A 6,747-nucleotide genomic window follows, 5' to 3' on the forward strand; every position below is an offset into this window, starting at 1 on the left:
AACTGTGTCCAATGTTTCCACCGTCCAGGTCTGCTTATCACCACGCACGCGTACGTGTCGCTTACCATTTGGTGAGAATCCTGGCTTTTTGCCGTTTATTTTTACCATTACCTTGTTCCCAACCTGTGATATCTGAGCCTTTTGTTCTTTGGTGCCAGTTTCCAAGTCCTTGATCACTTGTTGATCCCTGGTGTGTGCTTTCAGATCGTGTAATTGTTTATATAATTCCATCACAAATCTCCTTGCTCGGTCCCGGTAGGGTCCGACGTCATCACTTCCTGTCACTAGAACCTCAGGTAATCTCATTGCCCTTCCTGTCATTAGTTCGACAGGCGTGAGTTTGGTGGTCTAGTTTGGGGTCGCCCTTAACTTCATTAAAATCCAGGGCAGCATATCTACCCATCCATTTCCTGTAATGTGGTGACCCAACTAGAGTTTCCTACAGTTCAAGCATGACATCTCTGCTCCTGCATTCCATACCTCGACTAATAAAGGTAAGTATTCCATTTCTTATCTGCCTAGCCTGCAAGTTTCAGGGGTTTGTGGACCGATACTCCAAGGTCCCTTTGTTCCTCTACACTTTTCAGTGTCGTACCATTTAATGTTTGTTTTATAATCTGCACCATAATCTGCTGCCCCTGTAGGTTTTAGCAATTTTTGTTGCTATATGCCTACACTTCATGGTTTGGATTCCCACTAAACAACTCCTTTTAGAATTGCTTCCTGCTTTTTTTTTTAAACGGTCACCGTAGCAACTAACTTCGACCCCTCATTTCTTGCATTACAAGGAGCCCCTCTCTCTACATTTCCACCACGTTTGTCAGTCTGTTGCAGTTATAACAGACTTTGGGTGTCCTACCCCCGCAGCCACACCCCCCCCCCCACTGTTTCTAATTGATGGGGGCTGCTGGCAGTTGTTCTTTACTATGTGTCCTGATGGATGCTGTCATCATCACATCTACTGTCAGTTTATTTCATCACTTTCTCAGTCAATAGTCTAGTCCATTTACTTGATTCATAATACACGCGAGTGACAACAACACGGGCTTTCTCCTCCTTTTGTTTCTTTTCCGACTCCCACCATTCTCTTTGTTCAGCGGGTGGGTCATCTGGTTTCCAATTTTGTTTAATCATTATTTCAATTAGTTTTAGATTTTTGTCTGCTAGGTACTGTGTCAGGGATCCCTGGTCCCCACTCATGTTTCTCACTTCCCATGGCTATGGGTTGTCAGCGGTATGTCCCTTACTTACTCGCCCTGAGTGAGACCGTTACTTGCAAACTTATCAATTATCAATCGCAACGTTACACAGACACACTTCTATATAACCGATCGCAATTGTTCACCTGGGATCTTCCGCTGACTACTTGAAGTCTCGGCCAGACCTGCAGATTCGGATCTCTCAGGCAGCTGACACCAGGCAGATTTCTGCCCTTTGTCCTAACTGTGTGCGGTAATTTAAACGTACTCACGCCTTTGACATGGCTTCCATCAGCCGGTGTCCGCCGCCCGCTTGAGATCCTGTTCGTGACGCCTATTGTAGTGGAGTATTTAAAATTAACACTCAACAATAGGTCTGAGTTCGAAGATTCAATATTACAGGTACCACTTTGTGATGCACATCATGGTACAATATCACCTGAGTTGAGATTACCATTAGCCCATTTGCTGGCCCTGGGATGTGTTTATGACAAACAATTCGCTTTTCCCACAAATCTGTTTATTCTTTTTTTAAACTCTACTGCTTGTACAACCATGCTCCCGTCCTTGATATAATGGACAGTTACGGTGGTATGATTACCATGCCACTGTAAATGTATCCCTATCCTATACCCTTGGCTGTCCCTACTTCTACCATTCACGATATGCCTCTTACTACTTTGTGAGATTGGTGGGGTTTGCGAGGTATGTCGGTGGACAGGTGGACAGGAGTTCCAAATCTGGGACCCGAGGAGATTCTTCCAGTTCCCGTGTCCTGTCCACTTCCTTTTGGATCATACTGTAACTGATTAGGTGGGGGTATCCCATTAGGCACCCCTTCTTCCTCATTCCCCTGGAGAGGACGAATCCCATTTCTGAGATTTACTCTCAGATGTAGTCGGTTACAGTGGTGTGCCCTCCTGACCCCTCAGGAATAATCCACTAACCCCTTTAAACAACATCGCTTCTTCCCGATGGTCATCTACTTAAAACAAAAGAAACAGACTCTCTGGTGATTCTCTTCAAATTAAGATTTCCAATATTCAAAAGGTATCACCCACTGAGTTAAAACAGTTCACAGTTGCCTGTGAAAGAGTTAACTTCCTTTGTTTCAAAAGCTGACAAACACAGACACCATCAATCAATGTTGACTTCAGCATTTTTCAGTTAAACTCTCCAGTTAAAATGTTACTTTTATAAAGTCTCCGTGTTTTTATTCTCAAAATAAACATTCAGAAAAACACCTTTGCACATAATAGTATTTCATCCTTTTCTCCCCAGTTACACATTGGTCAGAATTTTTTTTCTTAAACCTTACCAATTATTAATGTGAAATGCCTTATGTCCGTAACTAAAGACTCTCCACACAATTTACATCAACCAGAATAATAAAAGTGTGGTTTTTAATAGGTTAATTAACCTCAGTAACTCCAATATTAAACTTCCCAATGCCACTTGGAAAAGGGGAAGGAGCCACAGCCAAACAAAAGAACAGCCGCACATGTTTTCCTAAAACTTTACTGAAACATTAAAGGAAACCACGAGAATAGTAAGAAAGAAACATGATCTTCCCTTTTCTCCTTTTGATTCAGTCAGAACTATTTATCCATTATTCCTTAAATCAATTTTCAATTTCTGATCCCTATCATATATCCTCTAAACCTCCCTTCAATTACTTTAAACCTATGCTCTCTGGTTGTTGACCTCTCCGTCAAAGGAAACAGGGCCTTCCTATCACTCTATCTAGGCCCCACCTAATTTTATACACCTCAATAAAGTCTCCCCTCAGGCCTCATCTGTTCCAAAGAAAAGAGACCCAGCATCTTGAATCTTTCCGCACAGCCAAAATTCTCCAGTCCAAGCAACAATCTTGTAAATCTTCTCTACACCCTTTTCAGTGCAATCACATCTTTCCTGTTTATCTGATCCTTTCTTTCCATCTCTTTATTTTGTTCCCGATAGCAAGCTAATACGACCGTATGAGCCCAGTTCTCTTTATTTCTTGGCTGGCACTCCCACCACTTTGCCTGCCTCTCCAGTGGGTCATCTGGTTGCCATCCCTTTTTCTTCATTCCCTCAATTAGTGTCATGTTTTTATCTGCTAGCATTTTCCCTATAGATCCCTCGGGTCCCCAGTCATACTCGCCAGCCATTTCTAAGATCGTTAAGGGGCTACCTTTCTCTTAGTGGGCTACTCTCGTACCTCCATTGCGTCTCCTGACCGATACTTGTTCGTTAGTACCACGCCCCGGTTGACCACGTTACAGCCTACTCATACCTCAAATCATCCTTATTCCTTGGTCTCCGTCCTCTCCGTGGCTCGTTTATTTGTCCTTTCTACAGATTTCCTCCTTTCCCGTAAACAGTGTAACAGCTCTAACTTGTAGGTGGTATTTAAAACGTACTCACCCCAACAGCTGCCACATGATTTTCACATTAGCGAGTCTGTATCCTGCCGACTATGCCAGTTGATGGGGAGAATCACACTTCTCCTCTCTTAACAAGCCCGGATTTAACAGATGGACACCATGGACACGTTTCAATGACTTTAATTCCAACACGTGAAGGGGGAGCATCTCACTTTTCAGCCGCCTGAGAAAGAATCTCCAATGAGCTGTTCAAATTGCACCTTAATTATACAGGGTTTAGCACATGGGCGCCTTCGTGGACAGACCTGAACAGTGACGTGATTGGTTGTACCAACGCATGATCAAATACCCATTTATTCCTCCTTCCAATTGTCACTCGCCTTATATTATATTGCTCCCTTGAGCACAAGGTCAACGAGTGGTCATCTTGTGTACGTGCAGTTTTAAGCATATCTTCAACGAGTGGTCATCTTGTGGCTTTATGCGTATGTGCAGTTTTAAGCATAGCTTCTGTTTAGCCAGCTCAGGGCCTACATAATAGCCAGATAACATCTTTGATAATCATTCTTGCTCTTGTAGTGCATCTATTTGGTTGATTGAAGTCACCCATTAAAATGCTTTTCTGTTTGCACATACCCTTTCATTTCTTAATAAAGTAAGCTGTCTTCCTTCATGTGCTGATCATTATCTAATGTTAGAACTGCAGCCGTTTATGACACCATTGTCTAAAAGCATCTGAACTACTGTAGATAGATACAGACAAAATTAGAAACATAGAAACATAGAAACATGGAAAAATAGGTGCAGGAGTAGGCCATTCGGCCCTTCTAACCTGCACCACCATTCAATGAGTTCATGGCTGAACATGCAACTTCAGTACCCCCTTCCTGCTTTCTCACCATACCCCTTGATCCCCCTAGTAGTAAGGACTTCATCTAACTCCCTTTTGAATATATTTAGTGAATTGGCCTCAACAACTTTCTGTGGTAGAGAATTCCACAGGTTCACCACTCTCTGGGTGAAGAAGTTTCTCCTCATCTCGGTCCTAAATGGCTTACCCCTTATCCTTAGACTGTGACCCCTGGTTCTGGACTTCCCCAATATTGGGAACATTCTTCCTGCATCTAACCTGTTTAAACCCATCAGAATTTTAAACATTTCTATGAGGCCCCCTCTCATTCTTCTGAACTCCAGTGAATACAAGCCCAGTTGATCCAGTCTTTCTTGATAGGTCAGTCCCACCATCCCGGGAATCAGTCTGGTGAACCTTTGCTGCACTCCCTCAATAGCAAGAATGTCCTTCCTCAAGTTAGGAGACCAAAACTGTACACAATACTCCAGGTGTGGCCTCACCAAGGCCCTGTACAACTGTAGCAACATTTCCCTGCCCTTGTTCTCAAATCCCCTCGCTATGAAGGCCAACATGCCATTTGCTTTCTTAACCGCCTGCTGTACCTGCATGCCAACCTTCAATGACTGATGTACCATGACACCCAGGTCTCGTTGCACCTCTCCTTTTCCTAATTTGTCACCATTCAGATAATAGTCTGTCTCTCTGTTTTTACCACCAAAGTGGATAACCTCACATTTATCCACATTATACTTCATCTGCCATGCATTTGTCCACTCACCTAACCTATCCAAGTCACTCTGCAGTCTCATAGCATCCTCCTCGCAGCTCACACTGCCACCCAACTTAGTATCATCCGCAAATTTGGTGATACTACATTTAATCCCCTCGTCTAAATCATTAATGTACAGTGTAAACAGCTGGGGCCCCAGCACAGAACCTTGCGGTACCCCACTAGTCACTGCCTGCCATTCTGAAAAGTACCCATTTACTCCTACTCTTTGCTTCCTGTCTGACAACCAGTTCTCAATCCATGTCAGCACTATCCATGTGGGCAATAGGCAGACAAATGGTGGATTATTTCTAAATGCTGAGAAGTCCAAGTTAACAACTCCATCAAAGAAAGAAAGAAGGAAAGACTTGCACTTATATAGTGCCTTTCATGACTAAAGGATGTCCCAAAGCGCTTTACAGCCAATGGAGTACTTTATGAAGTGTAGTCACTGTTGTAATGTGGGAAACACGGCAACCAATTTGTGCACAGCAAGCTCCCACAAACAGCAATGTGGTCATGACCAGCGAATCTGTTTGTGATGTTGTTTGAAGGATAGATGTTGGCCAGGACATCGGGGATAACTCTCCTGCTCTTCTATGAAATAGTGCCCTGGGATCTTTTACATCCACCTGAGAGAGCAGACAAGGAAGATGGACTGTCATGTTGTCCTACAATGTTTCCTCCCTAATGGTTACAAATCATACACACCACCCGGCAATAACGTATTCAGGGGTATAAATGCAGAAATAGCCAGCAGTTGCTAACCTAAGGCTGATTGAATGTTCATTAGACAATGGAAAAGGTGCTGCCTCTTGGTAGGCCAGTACAATGTTACAAGTGTTTCTATGCTCCCGAGCAATTATAACTCTGTCACAATTGCCTCTGGATTCTCTCTGTTGTTATGCCCAAATATATATTTAAAAAAGCACGTTGATGTTAGTTATATCACAGATTACATGCAGAGTAAATCCTTCCTTATTCTGTCCGAACAATGGTCCTCACTCTTCATTTCAGAAGAGATTCCAGTTAGTAATCACATCCAAGTTATTCAGGGATATACAAAGAAGAGTGAGAGTCCTCAAGAACCATTAGTATTTGCATAGTTTGTATCTGTATTCTATCTGTATTCTATGTAGTTTGTATCTGTATTCTATATAGTTTGTATCTGTATTCTATGTAGTTTGTATCTGTATTCTATATAGTTTGTATCTGTATTCTATATAGTTTGTATCTGCCCATTGATGGGATACTGTACCCCTGTTTGGTAGGTTGCACAAGAAAGCAGCTCTTGCTCCTGTATTCAATACACCATCACCATAGGCAGTCCCTCGAATCAAGGATGACTTGCTTCCACGCCAAAAAGGTCACAGGTGTTTCAATGAAGGACCTAATATTCCAGGTCTCGAACTTCATATTGAAGGGTAGAAGATGCCTGTGCATGGATTTTTTTAACGTGGGATGGCCGTTGCACACCAGCCACCACACGGGCTTGACAGAGCTAGGTCTTGGTCCAGTAGCAAGGATTGCCCAAGATGACTGGAGACCAGCTCTGCT

This window comes from Pristiophorus japonicus, chromosome 2 (assembly GCF_044704955.1).
Source record: "Pristiophorus japonicus isolate sPriJap1 chromosome 2, sPriJap1.hap1, whole genome shotgun sequence".
Taxonomy (NCBI): Eukaryota; Metazoa; Chordata; class Chondrichthyes; family Pristiophoridae; genus Pristiophorus; species Pristiophorus japonicus.